The following is a 19,945-nucleotide window of genomic DNA, read 5'->3' on the forward strand; positions in this document are numbered from 1 at the left end:
TGTTTTAGCATTCAGCAGTTGTCCCTGACAGATTGGCACAATATGGTCTGCAGTTCAGAATACCAGGGGTTTAAAAAGGCTGAGCTGCACAAAAAACCTATCCATACCAGATCAATAAACACTGACATGTTTTTAGGCTTTCTTCATACAGTACATCCCACCTTGCATCCTGAGTAGATCATTGGTACCTTGACAATTAATAGGGGACACATATTTCCACACATCCCACATCTCCTGGCCATCCAAGACCAAAAAAGCCCAAAGTGTCATTCCATGTCATTTCACAAATGGCCCACACTCTTCAGTTTAAATAACAAAAAAATAAATCAGAAATTCATACCAATTGTTTCGTGTTTATTCAATAGGCACACTGTTCATTTTTAGTTTGATCGAATTAATACTTTTTGTGTGGATTTCTGCTCGTCTGTATTTTCCTTCTACTTTCATCTTCCAATATCCCAGTAACTACATCACATAGGAAACAGGAAATTTAGTATAGTAACACAGCTCCACCTACTCTCTAAGAATATACAAACACATCTGCTATACACCCTTTCTGGTGGACATGCCAGGCCCTCAAAATTGTGTCTCGATACGATTGATGCTCCCAGTGGTTGACTAGCGCCTTGCATGGCAGCTCTGTCCCATTGGGGTGTGAATGTGAGTGTGAATGAGCTGATACGTAAAGCACATTAAAACATTACTTACTTATTATTTCTTCTTTGTTTGTTTATTGATTTTTAATCACGTTGCATATGGTGAAAAAGTTTTTCCCATGATTTTTCCACTTTACAACACACACGGAGGCAAAACGACTGCACCTCAGCTAAATGACAAGCCGTAAAGACAAATGGGCTTGTGTGTTGGAATTCCTCCACATCTAAGCGGATATTAGATAAGTGTAGCTGTTCCACTGTGGCCTAAAAAAAAATAAAAATACCCGTATGAGCCGATGCTGATTGGCTGGCCTGCACGCAGCATACAGTGCTGCTCAGGAATGATATATGGCAGGCCTGGGTGTTTTCAATAACAGTTAGCGTGGGGTTGAGGGAAGCTGACTAAAGGTGGGTGGGTGGGGGGTGCGGGTCGTAAAGTGAAGATAGGTGTAATAAACTGTTATTGCACCCTTGGGGCAGGGGTGCTGAGATCAGAGGAGAGGGGGCATTGTGGCTTGTGAAGTCTGGAGAAATTGACTTTACCTGTTTGCTTCCTGGAGCATACCTTCACTCAGTCACTGCTGCTGACTTTCCAAAATTTCCCCCCAAAAAATTCTAACAAAACATTATGAAATGCTAAAGCTCTGCCGGAGCTTAAATCTGTAAATCTGTGCTGACTGCCAAGTCGACCGCAACACAACCATCTGTGCTTCAGCAGCAGAGAATAGAAGTGTGAACTGTTGCAGGTTTACTGTGAAGTTTCAATCCAATCCAACTTTATTCAAAAAGCACTTTAAAAACCCAGGAAGAGGTGGACAAATTGCTGTGCAAAAGTGACAAAAGTGCATACACTATAAGAAAAACAAAATATAAAATTACAGCGTACATAAAATCTAGGCAATTTAAAAACCATACGTCTAAGTAAAAAGATGTGTTTTTAAAAGAGATTTAAAAACAGGCAGAGATAAAAACCTCTCTGATATGAAGTGGCAGTGCGTTCCACAGCTTCGGACTCACAACTGCAAAAGCTTGGTTGCCTTGGAGCTTTTCTCTGCTGTCTGGCACACTTAACAGTCGCTGGCCAGCTGATCTAAGAGCCCGATCAGGGACAAAGGGGTGAAGAAGGTCTGCCAGGTACAGTATTTGGGTGCGAGGCCATGCAATGATTTAAAAACAAATAAAAGGAGTTTAAAATCAATCCTAAAATGAATTGGCAGCCAGTGTAAAGTGCTCAGAACAGGGGAAATGTGCTCAAATCTCCTTGTGCCAGTTAAAAGCTGTGCAGCAGCGTTCTGTACCATCTGTGGCCATACCAACCTGTCATTGCCTGATCTCGTTAGATCTCTGACGCTAAGCAGGTCTGGGCCTGGTTAGTAGTTGGATGGGAGACCACTGAGAATTCCAGATGCCACAGTGGGGGACAGTCGCTCCACTGGTATCTGTCCTTGGGCAAGGCACTTCACCCACATTGCCGAGTATGTATGTATTGTTATATTCCATCAGTCTGCCACAGGGTAGCTGTGGCTACCATAGTTGCCATAAGTGTGGAGTGAAACAATAATGCCATAATTATTTAAAGTGCTTTGAGTGTCTATGATAACGCGATATAAAAAATCCAATGCATTATTATTATTACTAATAATATTACTTACTAATTCCCATATATAGTGTGTTACAGTAGTTGAGTGGTAATAAAAGCATGGATCACTGCAATGATCCATGCTTTTAAGCATTAGTTTGATTTTGGCCAATTGTCATAAATGAAAAAAGCTTGATTTGACAACAGCTCTGCTCTGACTATCAAAAGTGAGTGTGTCATCTTGTTTAAAGCCAAGGTTTGTGACACTCGTTTTCTCATGAGGACCAGAAGAAGGTCACAGTACGGTTAAAAGCAATGGCTTCAGGTTTCCTTTAATTAAAATGTAGAAAATTTAGGGACATCCAAGTCCTTATGTCCACCAAACAGTGTGCTAGGCTTTTAAAACACTGGGAGTCTTTTTCTAACAATGAGAGATATACTTGCGTGTCATCTGCAAAACAATGAAAAGGCATGTTGTGTTTTGTAACCATGCTCGTAGCGCGTCTGCATCCATGGGCCGAGCTGTAAATAGTAGGATTCAGCAGAGGTGTAAAAAGTACTGATATATCCTACTCAAGTAGAAGTACTGATGCTTGATTGAAATTGTACTCAGGTACAAGTAAAAAGTAGCTCAATTAAATAGAACTCAAAGTACTGACATAACTACTATATGTTGGTCAGATAAGGATGTGTGCAATTGTCAGGCATTTTCCACTAATATAGTATTTTGGTGAGTCATCCTCCAATCTTTTTCAAATGCATAATCCACTTTTTTTTTTAAAAAAAAAAACTGTGTTCCAAAATAATATAAATCATTTAGGGAAGTTTGCTGATTTGCTCTGTAAATTTTATTTTTGCTGAAATGTTTGGTGTTATTAAGTATCTATGAATCTAGAGAGAAAAATTCACCCTCCTGATGCATGTTACAACCAGTCAAGAGAGTAAAACTGGATTTGACCTGCACAACCAATTGCAAATCTGTCTGTGCCCTAGACTGTTAAAAGTCAGAGGTGTAAAGAGTACTGATATGTCCTCCTCAAGTAGAAGAACTTGTAAGAAAGTCATACATAAAATACTCAAGTATATTAAGTGGTATTCAAAGTCAAAGTTACTGGTTACTTTCACCCCCTTGTTTATTTCTGGTAATAAATCTTGCCACGGTTCCCTAGCATACAGTAAACATCTCATGTAGAAACTTAAAAAGGTTGGAACGTAATTTATTTTCCACAAAGGTATCTGTATTAAAAAAAAAGGTTCGTCAAAATGTACAATTATTTTCTAAATAAAATAACACTAATGAATTTATTAAAAAAAAAAAAAAATTCTCAGGCCTTAAGTATAGCTAAATTTTTAAACTCCAGAACATTCAATGCTGACCGACATTCAATGCTGTTTTGGCATGGTGCATTAAGTTTAATCTGGTTAAACTAAAATAAAATAAAACAGTTAAAACATGAATAAATAATATACATTCAATCTGATTGGTCGGCTATGATGTGATGCATTTCGGTGTTGTCTGGTCATTTCATTTTTTGTAGTTTCACAATGTCCGTTGATCTTTTTTAAACAAAAATAATAGTTTACTCAGTAATGACTGGGTGTAAAAATGTAATATTTGCTTATTTTAGAACATACTTAAGTACAAGTACGTACTGATTTAGAAATACACTCAAAAAGTACAAGTACCATAAAACCAACTCAGTTAGAGCAAATTGAGTATTTGTAAACAATTACTTTCACCCCTGAAACTCGGACTGTATTTTTCACTCAACAGCTGACGTTCAAAGATAAAGGTAAAAGAGTTGAAAAAGGAAATTTGCCTATTATTTGTACATTGTATGGGTGTCCCGATCCAATATCGATATCGGTCCGATATAACCCCGAAAATGAATATCGGATTCAAATTTCCAGATTTTCCAATTTTTATTTTTTTAAATTCATTTTTTATTTTTATTGTAGAATACCGTAGATATTATGTTAAATGTAAAAAAATGTATGTAACCAATTGGTTAATAATAAATGGGTCAGTTTTTCTCATACCTACTATGCTGCTTATTGTTGAGTAACATCACTTGATCAAACCTTTTCTAATATTCCACACTACAAAATAAGTAACTGTTATTTTTATTTAAGAAAAAAAAAAGAAAAAAAAAAAAGTATCGGCCGATACGCAAGGCTGCAATATTGGCGTCATATCGGAAATGAAAAAGTTGTATCAGGACATCCCTAGTACATTGTTGCATTTTTATTTTTTTTGTGCCGTTGTTTTGCTTTTGTTTTAAATTTCACTTTTTTTTCCCTAATTGATGTCCGTCCCACAGTTGTATATTTGCACCATCATCCTATGTTGATACTTATTTTTCTTATTATTGTTTACTTTTGCTATTGTATGGTGTTGCTGCAACGTGTGAATTTCCCCTATGGTGATCAATAAAGGTTTATTTATTCTATTATAATGGGAACATTTTTGAACACAAAAATAAATAAATTGACAAAAGTTACAGATTCCCAACAGTACAAGGACCCCTGTGAATTCTACACACGTTTTGATATGATGCATCCTCAATAATTACTGATTTAGAAATAAACTCAAAAGGTACAAGTACCCATAAAGGCAATTCAATTACAGCAATGTGAGTACTCGTATTTTTTCATAACTCTCACTGCATGATTGAATTCATTTGTTTTCATACTCACTATCTCACATCTGAGGCTGCATATTGCAGGGTAGGTTGTAAAAAAAATATAGTCCCTGTTCATTGTATTGGCTAACCTGCCTACGCAGGGATCACATGATTTAAAACACTGAGTTGTTGACTGCTTAACGCACTGCCTGGGATGCGGGAGGAGACTTTTCCAGAACAGATGAATCTTCATATTGTTTAAAGCTCATGGCTGTGCTATAAAAAATCTATCTTATCTGTTTGATGGATTTCAGGCCCCGGTCCCTTAAAGCAGGGAATGCCAATAAGATTCACTGTCTCTGCTCCATACGTGCGCCAGTGTGTGAGTAAATTGATTGAATATGTTTGGAGGGAATTTCATTTTAAAGGTGATAGATTAAGGCAATAAATCATAATAATTCAAGGCTTTCCAATACATTTAATTAATGATTTTACGAGAGAATGGGTGAAAATATATTTAGCTTGATTTATAAACTGTAAAAGGGGGAAGCTGTATGTTTCGGCTGCAATGCCAGGACAGAATTAGCCAACTTATACATAGAGTTAGATACGATAATGTTTCAGCCACAAATCTAACAGGACAAATACATCCAATGTATATGAAAACACCAAAATGCACATTAGTCTGTAACACAGGGGTGTCAAACTCATTTTAGTTCAGGGGCCAAATACAAGGGCCACAGTTTTTAGGCAGGAAACAGAGCAGTTTCAACATTAACGTGCCCCAGTTTACATTCCCAGGTATAAATTATATATAAAGTATATAATAGACTGACAATATCCAAGCATTAATTGACCTTGAACATAAATTCACTAATATTTCATTGATATTATAAACAATTATTAGATTTAGTAGAATAAGTTGAGGAAATTTGCAGGTTTTTGAGAAAAAAGTTTTTTTCATCAATTTGAGATTGAAAAATGACTGCCATCATATAATATAAGCATGGGAAACATTTAAAGTTGTCTTAATGTGTATTTGGAGGGACTGAGATATACAACTGAATTATTATTATTATTTACACAATGATACATGTTTTTTCTGCCATTTTCACCTTCTCCTGGGGGCCAAATTAGATTATCTAAAGCAGCGATTCTCAACTGTTCTTATGTTTTAAAAAGAATATATACAGCTATTTTTTTTATTCTAAAAAAAAAAAAAAAATGTGGGTCGCGATTTAATGACCGTGGCAAAATGTGAGTCCCAGGGTGAGACCAGTTGAGAACCCCTGCTCTAAAAGGCCGGATTTTATGTATGACTTACGTGTACTTTTCAATCAAGTATCAGTACTTCTACTTGAGTAGGATATCAGTACTCCTTACACCTCTGTCTATAGCTGAGTATGGACAACACGTTTTGAATGAGAAGTCGATCAGGAGAAAACAGATAAAACACGTCCTCCCATTTTGTGTCAGTCACAGTGAATGAAGCCCCACCTAAAGTCAGAGCTATCCTTTGTCCTCTAATGTCTCCCCAGATGGGTTCTACTGGCTAAGTATGAGTTACAAGCTGCTGCTCCTGATCGTAATCATGGCCTATATTATACTCCATCTGCTTAGTGGCTTCATTAGCATCAAGAAACAATAACCAAATGAGTGTGCGATGATGCTATGGTCCAATAGCATTGACCTCTCCCTACACCCCCCTCCCAACTCTGCTCACCTACCAACATCGCTGTCACTCTCTCCATATGGTTAGACAGAAATTAGCATTCATGTCCTTACCAGCACACACCATCTTAACACCTTGTGTTGATTTTCCACAGAGAATTGCCAGCAGCTGCTGGCGTGAGCCCCAGGTTTGTAGAGCCCCCGTTGCAATTCTTGACTCGGATAACAAGATGTTCATGAGACTCGGGAGGATAATCAGCTTGTACTTTGCACTTATGAGTCCTAGTTTGTAAATACCTTGTTGCTGTCTGAAAATCCAAGCCTTTAAAATTGGATTGCAAGATTCATTGCCGTCAACGTCTTATCTAGTGGTTCGCAAACTTTTCTGGCTCGAGTACCCCCTTTTCTCTTATTTCTGAATTCAAGTGCCAAGTGTGTCATTGCACTCTGAAATGAAAACATAGAACAAATAAGCAGTTTGAGATGAAAAAGAAATCACTGAATCCATGAACAATACTGTTCACCTGATGCTCATGAGGGTCTGGGACCACAGTGTGTTTCAACACTGTTTTTATGCAGACAGAGGGGCTTGGAAGTAACCAAGAAAAGTTGGAACACCTGTAGGAATTAGTAGCACCAGCTTCCAAGGCTGATTCAACCTTTATTGCTGCAGAACAGCTTTAAATTGTTAACCCACTTAGTGTTCTTTGAAAAAGGCCTATTTGTATATTTCTGAAATGTACATTATTTTTCAGTTTTGGGTAACTTTTCACCACTTACCTTTGTACCATTTCAAGCTTTTCATTGGACTTGCAATACTTGAATTGCAATAAATAACTGGAAAAATTAAAACTTTTGACCGGTAGTGTGTGTGTGTGTGTGTGTATGTATATATATATATATATATATATATATATATATATATATATATATATATATACAGCATTTTAGTTCAAACTAGATATATTATGTTTCACAAGGTGAAAGTATAGAAATACAGTTATTTAAGATTGTGTTATAATAATAATAAAAAATTAATAAATAACTAAAAAGAATCGATTTAATTTTTTCAGTGTGCCTCTTGAATAGATTTATTTCTATAGTTTTTTATAATTTACGGTCATCTCACTGGGGTGGGACAAAGACTTAAACTTTTTAAAAACACCTAGTAGGAGTGATGGACCCAAAATGAAGAAGCCAAAAACATTTGGCCAAAAATGGCACAAACGTGCATTTTTGGTTTTCAGCCAAAATACATTTATCACAGAAACAATGTGGCTAAAACAGGATGTTGTGATGACACAATCAAAACCTGCTTGTCTGGATGTGGAGGTTAGTACACAGACATAGCCATAAATGCAATTGTACTAATACCTATTATACTCATTTATTACGATACTTCCAGCTAAGAATTTTAATTTTGTTTCCTTAGTGGAGCATATGCATTTTTTTTTTTTTTAAATCAAATAAATACAGTGTAAGTCTCATTGATCAATACTGTATATGAAAATCAAAAACCCATTTAGTAGAGTCTATGGATATAAATTCCATGGTATTAATTAATGTTCTTAACCTAATGCAAAAATAAACAAAAGAGAACTTCACTTTGGATCTTTAATTTTTTTGTATTTCAATGAAAAGAAAAAACAAAAAATGAATCACAAATCTAAATTAGAATTTCAAGGCGTAAATAAAGACACAAAACACACAATATATAAAACATAATATAAATACCTGGTTGATGCCAGAGAAAAGCAAGACCGTTTGAAAGACCCTACTAAGCTATGCAAAGGAACCATCTCTAAATGCAAAGCAGTGAAACATGCCACTGTTTGCCCCTCCTGTCACCTTCTAAACAAATATACAACCAGAACTACATAGAATTATTAGAAAAAGCACTGCAGGCTCTGATATTCACATTCAGACAGCAACAACCTCTGCACAATCAAGTGGCCATTTCTGTTTGTCTCTTCTGTTTCATGACTTGCTCTGATTTCACCCAAACACATTTGTTATCCTTGGCCTGCACGGAGACTTCAAGATATCATTCACCAAGTAAAGAATAACAGACTGGAGTGAGTGATTGGTTGGCAATGTAGGGCCTCAGATTTTCCGTCATCTGAAAAAAAAAAAGAAAAAAACGAACAGAACGGAGAAAAGCAATCTGACATGGGTGTTTTTCTCTCTTTATTTAAAAAATGACACAGAAATGCCTCACATGCATGTTTTGGGACAATACCAGCTCTTTTTCACTGAAACACAGGTGATTGAATTTTTAGAAGGTAGACAAATATGTCTATTTCCGCCCATAATAATAATAATCCCGTTCAAAATTGTGCACTACATGTTGTGGTTCATCTAGTTATCCTGTTATCCTGTGATTTAAAATGAATGCAGAGCTGGAGTGGTGGATTTAATGTGTTGTTACAATTAGTATGACTACATTCAATTCCAAAACAAAAAGTACTACTCCAAAGACAGGTTTAGCTCTTGGTGTATTAGCTGAATTGGTGAGGAGCTTGGGACTTCGTGCAAAACGTGAGGTTGATTTGTCAGTTGGTGATAATTAAAGGTTTAACAAATAACGTTTTGGGTAATTTTCTGTTAAACGGATGTATGAGGGTTGAGCAGTGTGGTTAATGCAGCTCCTGCTACGTAATCTAGCTAGCAAGATTTAAGGGTAACCATGCCCATTACGTAAATTCTGTGGAGCATATAAATGTAAAATTAATAACAGGAGCTGACTCCCAAAACAATGGAAAGATGAAACGCAAACGAAATGGACAAGTGTGAAAGGATGAACCTTGAAACAGAAATTGGGAAATTTGAAAATGAAAAATGGGAATCCCCAACTTTATGGAGGTAGACTCATTATTATTCAACCAAAAAAAAAAAAAAAAAAAAAAAAAAAAAATTTTCAATAAAAAAAAAAACAACTAAAAAAAAAAAAAAAAAAAAAAACTTTTAAAAAGAAAAAAAAAATATTCAAATGCAAAATGATATTTAAGACCCGAATAATTGCATTTGAAAAGTTTTTTGATTGAAGTAAACTTTTTTGATTGAAAAGGTTTATTTTTTATTAAAGAGATTTTTTATTTTTATTTATTGATTAAAAAGTTTTTTTTTTCTTTGATTAAATAATAATAGACAATCAACCTCCATAAAGTTGGAACTTCCAATTTTTCATTAAAAAAATTCTCAATTTCTGTTTCAAGGTTTATCCACTTCACACTTTGACACAAAATTGATCGAAAACACACATATATATATTATTGAAGTCATCTTTTTTGTATTTGGACCATATTATGGGTAGTACATTTGTGTCTATCGTTCAATCATTTATTCAAAGAAAAAAGAAAGTGTTTTTTCTTTGATTAAGGTGAAAAGATTTGATGCTCTTTTTTTTATTTAATCATTTTGACACAAACGTTCCACGGTGGGCGGGGCTTTCCCCATTGGTCAGACATGTTTGAGTGACACGTCTCTTCACCAATGGCATTTGACATAGCATTCTGTTTCAAAGAATTGCTCATTGCGTTGAAAGCTAAATAAACATAAAACATGTAAAATTGAAAAAAAAAAAAAAAAAAATCCAACAATTTGTGCATATTTGTGTCAAAATCACTGAGAACCACTGGCCTTCCCAAAGCTAGTTTTCCTCTTCACCACATGCTTCTCCCCTCTCTATCTCTTCTATCCTGCTTCTCCTTCATACTTGTTTGGATACAGGTTTCAGGATCGATTGCAGCCTCCAGTCGGAGTAAGTGAAATCATTTGAATATTTATTTTGTCATTATACTGGATGCGGGCAACACTATCAATAAAACTAGCAGGGCAGTCAAAACGCTACCATGTTGCTTTCAGCACATTGCACTTTTTTAGCCCATGTTCGCTGCAATCCATGAATCTTAATCCTCTAAAAAAACAGTTTCAATCAATAACCTTGGCTGTGACTGCTAACTTTGCCCTAGCTATCCATATTTCTCTATTAAAAAATGCTTCTTTTTTTTTTCCTCGCTGTGATGGAATTGCCTGGGAAATTATTTCTCAGCACACGTTTGGCCCAAGTGTTTTCCATAAGTTAAGCATTGCATTAGATCACTTGTGTCAGACTCAGAGCATCCAATTCAAACCACAGGATCAGTAGCAAAGAGAAAACATTAAATATTGTGTAGATTACCCAATAATTCAGTTGTAGATATCTCAAAACTCACAATTTTAGTGAAACTCCACAATATTTTTAGGGGTTTGCCGTTTTCCCCGTGCTTATATCACTAGAAAGGAGTCACTTACTATTTCAAATTGTCGAAAGAACTCAAATTTTTCTATAAATCTTGCATTTTCTCACAAACAATTCCATAAAATTCCTCTAATTTACACAACAATTGGTTACAAAATCAAGAAGTTCTGAAGTGAAGATCCTACAGGGACTGATAATGAAAACTAGGGCACAATGATGTTAAAAATGGTCTTTTTTTTTCCACTTCAGATGAAACTGGTCTATATTTGGCCCCTGAACTAAAATGAGTTTGACACCCCTGCATTAGACACATGTAAGCATTTCTCTCTTTTGTGTATTGTGTACGCATGCTTGCAAGTAGTAGAATTCCTTCAGGCAAGTTAAATATGCATCAAAAGTATTCTGCCAAAATCTGAAATGGGTTCTCATACTTGGAAGAATTGCCCACAGGCCAATACCCAAAACTTTCAGGAAATAATTCCAACATCTAAAGGACCAGCATGAATCACTAATAATAATGTCCTAAATCAGGGGTTCTCAACCTTTTCAGCCCAGAACCCTCAAAATAAAGGTTCCAGAGACCAGGGACCCCCACTGTACCAGAAGGTGGTTGAACAAAGGCATGAACGTTGAACAACAGTCATGTGGAGACAGGGCAATATATAAGGGGGAATGAAGGGGAGCTATTTTTGGGGCCCATCCATAAAGTCAGCAAAATGATGGTCCATTGTTTTATGAATCTGTGATAACCACATTTATTTATTTATTCATCTGAATAACATCAACTGTTATTCAGGAAATGTTTTATTGTTTGAGCTATAGTATACAGTCAAGATATAATTACTTGTTTTAATCTGAATTAAAATGAGTTGAAAGTGACCAAAAATTGTGGAAAAGGTGATGAAATGGGATTATTTTTTTAAACTACAGAAATTGGTTAAAAAATGCAAATTAGAGTGTCTAAATACAGCCAGAAAAAGTGGTGAAAAGGGTTCAAAACATCAATATTGGAACATTTGTTGAAACTGGCAAATAATGGGCATGACAATTCATGAATGTGGTTAAATTGGCAAAAATAGGCATGAAATATGGTGAAAAGTGACAATAATGGGTAAACATATGTGGCATTAGGTGAGAAAAGTGGTGAAACTGGTTTATAAGTGCCAAAAATGGAAAACGTGTGGAAAAGCCATTGAAATTTGATGGAGAGGTGGCAGAAATGGGAGTAATGTTGCAAAAAGGCATTAAAAGGAGCAAAAATATGGCAAGAAAAAGTGATGAAAACAGGTGAAAATATTGCAGGTTAGGTGTAGTGGCAGAAAAAAATATCATCTGGTGCCCCCCTCCCAGTGTCTTACAAACCCAAAGTTGAGAACCTCTGTCCTAAACAACCTTATTGGTTTTGAAAACGTGGCTCACAACTGCTACAAAGCAGTGAATGAACAGTTGTCTGATAACAGTCAGACTCTCCTTTGGGGGCTTAAATATAGCTTTGTGTTGATGGCTTTTTATTAACAGACTGTTATTTGAACAAGCCAATACAATCCCATGTTCCTCTTCAGCGTAACGGCACTAGTGCACGCCGGGACGTTATATTGTGACGAGTCATGCTGCATTCTAAACTGATCGCACGTGCTACAGATGAGGGAATTCTACTACTACCTTTTCACTGATGACTCTTTCAGTTTTGTTTTGGTCGCTAATGCAACAAGGAAATGAACCCAGGTCTTTTCAATCTTGGGGTCATGGAGTCGCCTGAAATGTCTAGTAATTAGAAAAATAAAATTAAAATAATAATAAAAATTAAAAAAATAGTTAAAAACAGATACAAATTTGATGTATTTTTTAAATTATTATTATTTTTCAAATACACATCATACACAATAATTATCAAATAATTGTATCCTATACCTAAACTTTCTCAAATATATATCGAGTTCAAATAAAATGCAGTATAAAAATATCTGAGGTGGCACATTTTTCATTTTGCATTTTTAACACTTTAATAACAAAAAAATTACAAAAAATGTCTCGGGGTCGCAAAGACATTTGTGATTTGAAAATGTGGTCACCACCCAAAAAATGTTTATAACCTCTGAATTAACCCAATAGCTTCAAATATGGCAAGAATAAAGTAATGTCAAAAAAATATGTAAAATATGTTAAAGTGGGGTGAAAAAAAAAGAAAAAATGACACTATTTGAAGAAAAAAGTTCATTAAACTTGCCATTTTTAGTACCAATAGTATCATTATACCTGTGACAAGGAAGTGATATTTTTACTAGTGCTTATGTCTATTAAATTTCTTTCGGAAGAAAAGAAAAAAAAAACCTTGTGTATTTCTCTTCCAGCCGTTTAATGTGGGTTTTATTCGAGTTTAACACTTTCTAAAAACAAACGTTTCATCCAGTTTGTTTGCAACAGCATTAAATCACATATTGCATCTAATGTCCTTCTTAAATTGACACTTACACTTTACAAGGTGAGTATTTTACCTCTAAATATAAAAAAAACACACAAAACAAAAACAAAACAAAAAAAACACTAAAGTTTATATGACTGCTGACTAATCCCTGCTGTTAATGGCTCATAACAGAGTGTTATGACGCATTCATCTGACCAGTGTTTAACTCAATCTTCCCAGTAGTTTTATCCCTCTTACTCTTCACTTCCATTTTAATGCACACGTGTGCGTTATTTTCCATTGAGCAAACGCTGACAGTGATGTTGCTGTCCTTGTCACCTTGTGCTCTTCTTTATTTACAAATAGGCCAACATTTTCAGCTCAGCCCAGATCAATAATAATTTGTTTTAAGGCTTAGGGGATAAATGTAAATACACAGGCATTGACACATAAAAAGATATAAGCCAACACAAAGGCGGGCCAAGCTATAGGACTGGGGCACTGATTGTGAATTCAACATTGCTTCTAATCTATTGCATGTTCCTGTTTGATTAAAGCGAGAAAATGCAACTTCTAACACAATGTCGGACTCAGCAAAAAGAAGAAAAAAAAAAAAAACAATTTACTGTGTACATGTATCTGTAAATAGTGTGTGTAGCTATTTATTATCCTCAGGCCCATATGTGGAGTTTGCAAACGTGGTCAAAAGTTTGCATTACAGTTTTCCCAAAATAAGTCAAAAAACTACAATTATCAATATAATGTAACATAATATGCAAATGTTTCAAGTGCCATAAAACACAGCGACTGTACTATGTATGTATATATATATATATATATATATATATATATATATATATATATATATATGAATTCATTTGTCTTTGTGTCTTTCTTTTAAAAATACAAGTTATTAGAAGTATACATTTTCAGTAAAATGAGCGTAGACTTTAGGTTGGTTCTTCTACTGTTGCGTAATTCTTCATCACAATGTGAAGGGTGAAGCGACACGACGCCCAGCAGCTCATGTATGGTACTGCAGCAAGAATGAAGTAGATTTTATCCTGAATTTACAACATTAAACGATGTGTCGACGCAAAATTTTGTAGTCAACATTAACGATTATGTAACTAATCATTTTGGCTTTATTGTATATGCTACACACATTGTGGTTGGTGCCAATCTCAAAACAATGTACATATTTAATTCTATTTTTTTCTTTTACCCTTCCTGGCAACATACTCAAACTCCGCCTATGCTCGGACCTCTAACCTACTGAATTTGGGTTGAATTTCCTACGTGATAAATAAAAATAAACAACAGTTTGTTAAATTCTAAAGACACTCCCGTCTCTTTCCCGCTGTTCTAACAACAAGTTCTGCACCACAAAACACAAATTCTGTTGTTTAACCTTTCACAACAGGAGCGTAAAATGGGATCAACTTTAAAGTTATAGCTCAGATGTAGCTTCGAAACAAATTTAGCCACAAGTTCACAGTATAGCACAATTGATTATTTATGTGTGTTTTCAGCAGCTATTTTTGGAAAAACTACATTTAGTTGGTTGAATTATGAAGAAAAAAAAGGTGGGTTGGGATTTAAAAACCTTGGCAAAATGTGAGTCCCAGGGTCAGACCAGTTGAGAACCCCTGATCTAGACCATATGTGATCACAATTTAGCTCCAGAGTTCATCATGAATAGCATCACTGTAGGGCTGGGCAAAAAATTGATTTAATCGATTAATCAAATTTGTAGATAAAAACGATTTTTATTTTGCAAATTCAAGTTTTTTATTTATTTACTTATTACTTTTTTCTGCATTTTGAATTTTTTTTTTTTTTTTCCCACCACTTTTTTCAGAATTTTTTGCATTCCGATGTGAGCCAGCCCCCTCTTTGATTACCCATTGAGTAGGCTATATGTGTGCCACAGGCATGTTCAATTTTTTTTTCGCACTATGCTGAGATACTAAGGGAAGAGTTTTTTTTTTTTTGTAATGGTATAGAATATGTATTTATTTGATTTCTTAATCAGAAAATTTAAGCTACTATGAAGTTGCTGTTGCACTTTTGCTTAAACCTGGGTTAAAGCTTGAAATTGTTGAATGACAGTCTCATTTACTTTTTATTTTGGGATTGTTCTATGCATTTTAACTCTTGAGGACGATCACAGCAATGACGTTGCACTTTTGACAATAAATGTGATGTCTGCAGACATTTTTAAGTGCATTAAAAAAAAAAAAAAAAAACAGAAAAAGATATTGGCAAAAATCGAGGCAAAATCGCCCAGCCCTACGTTATAGAGGACCATAGTGTAATTGTTTCTACCAACTACCGTGGAAGTGGCCGAAGAAGCTTAGTATTCATTTTCCCTGGGCACAGTCTAGGGATTAGATGTGCTCTCCCCTGGCAACGCTGTTTGGCAGCCACACTTATCTGCAGCGGCTTACAAGACTTATTGAACATTAGTATGCAATTATCTTTGATGGTCTAACTTTCCTGCTGCCTGACAAAACCCAATGATTTCCTGTTAGCGCGTTTTCACCAGACATGATGTGAATATCAAGGTGGAGAGAGAAAGCAGAAAAAGTAAAAATGTCATCCAGATGATATGAACTCTCAATAAACTTGACGACTCACTGGAAAACATTTAAAATCCAGATTGATTTTAAAATGCCGTGCGTCATTCGTGGTGGATTGTAGTTGTCAGATGACTCAAACAGTACGGCAGCGGCTACTGTGTGCTAGTGGAAAATATTGCACCATTTATGTTTGAACTGAACGAACAAAGAGTCTGGACTTTACTTATGGTTGTTAAATGAATAATGTTTGATGAATCATGCGATGCCACAGATGGGTTATTATACAAGAAATAGCGTAGGCATCATAAATCAATACATCAAGATCATTTGCTCAAGAAAAACAAAAAGATGTAAAAAGTTGAAATTGCCACACAAAAATGTGTTTTGATCTCCACTGTATACACTCTTATTGACATTGATGGAAAAGTACGTTGCACATTGCATTATGAGATATTAGGTACTGCAAATGGCTATATACGTAGAAGTGTTTTTACTTCATTTTTTAAAAAAACAAACAAAGTGACTTCATAACACATTTCTGATGTTTTCACGGACTGAAAGTTTAAGGAAAAAAACCCCACAAAAATACTCTGAAAATGACACAAAAACAACAACAAAAATACACAGAAACAACACAACTACTCAAAATGACAACAGCACACAAAAAAAGTTACAAAAAAAAAAAACAGAAACACCACAAAACTACACAATTACAAAAATACACTAAGAAATAGATAAATAGTTTGTTTTGATCTCCACTGTATACACTCTGATTGACATTATGGGATGTTAAGTCCTGAAAACTGATATATAAAAGTGTTACTCTTAGTCTTAATTCTTACTGTAATTTTTTATTTAGTTTTTCCCAAAAAACTGAAAGTTTAAGGCTGATTAAAAACTCCAAACCCCAAATAATTTGTTCTACATTTTAAAAAAAAATCATATTTGGCATATTGTGTAACAAATACAGAGCAGAGTACACACTATGTATGTGAACTATGTTTCACATTCCTGGCGACCACATTTAAATTTCAGGTGACCTCACATGGGGTCATGACCCGAAGGTTGAAAAACACTGCATTACGACATTTGGCAGTCATATTGTCATTTCTTTTTATTGTTTGGCTTCACTAGTATTTGATTTTGGATCAAAACTCCTTTATTATCAATTAGTTTTGAATACATAGAATACACCTAAAGTTGTATTGAGGTTCAACTCTTTTACTGCTTAGATCATTGTTCTCCTGTAGACTTTTTTTTTTTTTTATTTGGAAAATACACCATGGTTGTCTTTCTTAGAGATGATGTGCACGGTAACTTTGATTTAATATGCAATTCCACTTTCCAAGTGCCCCTGGAGGAACCATTGCATTTATTATAAGAGGTGAGTGAAGTGTGTCAACAAACAGCCTGAGGCTCATGCGTCAACATTCTCCCCATCGTCCCTGCTCCTTAAATCAATCATCACTTTGTTTGAGTACAGTGAGACCTTGCTTGTGCAACAGCTTTCTTCTTTAACTAATTGGATGACAAATATGTGCTAGAGTGAAAAATGGCTCCGGTTTTTCAAACTAAATCTTTTCACGAGGCAAAGTAAATGTTACCAGCTGGAGGAAGTTCTAGCTAAGAGCCTAAGATTAGCATCGATCATTGTGCACTTCTCTTATTGTGAACACAATGAGACTGACCTGATATTTAATGGTTCTAGGATAGTCTAGATCAGAGGTGGGTAACTTCTATCACAATCAAAGGGCCACATTATCAACATTCATGTCAGCGTTAGAATAATGACCAATCTGAGCTTTAACACAGAGAAAAACTCAGTTTTTAGAGTAATTGTCTGTTTTTCCATCATTCAGTGTATGTTTGTTGTCTTTTTTGTTAGGATTACATTGTGTGCACTTCTGTTGTCCATTTGTGTATTTTTCCTGTAAAATGTATGTTTTTTTCGGAGTCATTTTATGTATTTCTGTTGTTGTTTTGTGTTATTTGGAGTCATTTTGTGTATTACTATTGTTGTCTTGTCCATTTTTGTAGTAGTTTTATGTGTTTTTTGAGTACTTTGTGTTTTCCTTGCTTTTTATTGAATTTTCCTGCAATTTTGTAATTCTTTGGATACTAAAAAAATATATTCTTGCTTTCGTTTGTGTATTTTTCCTGTAAAACGTATGTTTTTTTGAGTCATATTGTATATTGTCATTGAGCATTTTTTGTTGTGGTAATTTTTGTGTATTACCGTTGTCGTTTTGCTCCTTTTTGTAGTCATGTTGTGTTTTTGGAGTATTTTCTGTTTTTCTTGCATTTTACCGTATTTTCCTGCAATGTTTTAATTCTTTGAATTTTTTAAGGTAATATATGCTTTTGTTTTATGTATTCTTCCAGTAAAATTTACATTTTTGGAGTCTTATTAGGTATTTAAGTTGTCATTTTTTTTTTTGTTGTGATTTTTGTGCATTTCTGTTGTCGTTGTGTGTTATTTGGAGTAATTGTGAGTATTACTTTTGTCGTTTTGTTCATTTTGTAATAGTTCTGTGTGTTTTTTAAACAGTTTGAGTTTTTCTTGCCTTTTACTGTATTTTCCTTTTGTTTTGTGTTTTTTTCCTGTAAAATGTCACTTTTTTGAGTCATATTGTGTATTGTCAACTAGCATTCGTTGTCATTTTTGTGTATTTTTGTTGTCGTTTTCTGTTATTTGGAGTAATTTTGTTCTTTTTGTAATAGTTTTGTATGTTTTTGGAGTATTTTCTGTGTTTTTTTTTGCCTTTTACTGTATTTTCCTGCAATGTTGTATTTCTTTGTCTTTTTTTAAATATATTCTTGCTTTTGTTTTGTGTATTCTTCTGTCATTTTGTGCATTTACTTTGGGGGCTGCATAAAATTAGACCCATGTCTGCTCTTGGTGTCTTGTATTTGTTTTTCTCAATGATACGTATGGAGAGAATGGGCTTTTAATGCTGCCAGTATAGATCTATCCGAGCTAGAATCAGTTTTTCAGCTCTTTGATTCCCTAAAAGCCTCTTGATGCCTCCAATTACAGATGATGCTGCTCCTCTTTGGATCACTAATTCTTCCTCTCTTTGTTCCACTATCCGTCTTTTTACGTCTATTTCCTTTTCATTCCCCTTTTACTCAATGCTCATGTTAAGTTACCTTTTTGGAGAAACGAGGCGGGAGAGAAAATCAATTCTATTCTTCATCAACTATCAATACACTGTAAATGGCAGTGAATAGAATGGGAGGGATGTTGTCACAGCTGATTTTCTCTTTATATCCTGTTCACCTGTGGCGCTATGATAACATTGCTATTGATCTGAGCAAGCCGCCAATGTTGGCTAATTCAATAATGGCAGAGGTAGAGGTGAATCAAAGGCAATTACATTTCTGCATGTTTTCATTGTGGCTTGAAAATGCAGGAAAATGGCTGCTCCCATAAGAACGACTGAGGTGAGAAAACTGTTAAGCCGTCAATGTGTATTCACTGGTGAGTCACTCAGATTAATGGCTCAATTAGTTAGCCTCAAATAAAAATAAAATAAACACAGTAAATATTTTCCCCCCAAATACAGTAGTTCAAGCCCTGAACAGCTTTGGACTCACCAATAGCAGTCATAACACTTTTTTTTTTGTCAATTCCTTAATTTTCTCATGTAAGGCAGGCAAAAAATGGATGAAAAATAACAATTTAAGTTCTGAAATCTGTTATGTATATATATATAAATTATTTTACTGGTGCACAGACAGGTTTGGCTATTGGTCTATTAGCTGAACTGCTGATAAGTTTACCTGCACATCTAATCACATGGCTGTGCAGAATTTCATTCATAATGTTAGAAAGAAAATATTGGATGACAAGTATTCATGTAAAATAATTAATTACTATTACTGAGTAAATTATTATTTTGTGTGATTATTTTTCCGTTTCATGGTCTCTTCATATGAAGGCACATTAAACATAATCCATATGTTCTTAGTTGTGCAATTTCTGAGAAGGCCCAGCCACTTTATTCAGTTATATATATATATATATATAATTTAGTTAATAAATTCTGCTATATCTAGAGCCTGGGATTTTTTTATTTTTTTTTTAAATTGAACTTATTGGTGTTATATTATATAAAAAAGAATTGTATATTTTGACAAACTTTTTATTTTATTCAGATGCTTTTGAGGAAAATAAATTAAGTTCCAA

The 19,945-nt window shown here is 34.6% G+C and overlaps 1 protein-coding gene and 1 pseudogene across 4 annotated transcripts in view; one reads left to right on the plus strand and one right to left on the minus strand.

Annotated features, from left to right (window-relative positions):
• Window positions 1–19,945, minus strand: part of erbb4b (erb-b2 receptor tyrosine kinase 4b) — a 390,990-nt gene that overhangs the window by 200,823 nt on the left and 170,222 nt on the right. The window lies entirely within an intron of this gene.
• Window positions 1,956–2,073, plus strand: LOC114455755 (uncharacterized; annotated as a pseudogene).

This window comes from Gouania willdenowi, chromosome 21, assembly GCF_900634775.1.
Source record: "Gouania willdenowi chromosome 21, fGouWil2.1, whole genome shotgun sequence".
NCBI lineage: Eukaryota > Metazoa > Chordata > Actinopteri > Blenniiformes > Gobiesocidae > Gouania > Gouania willdenowi.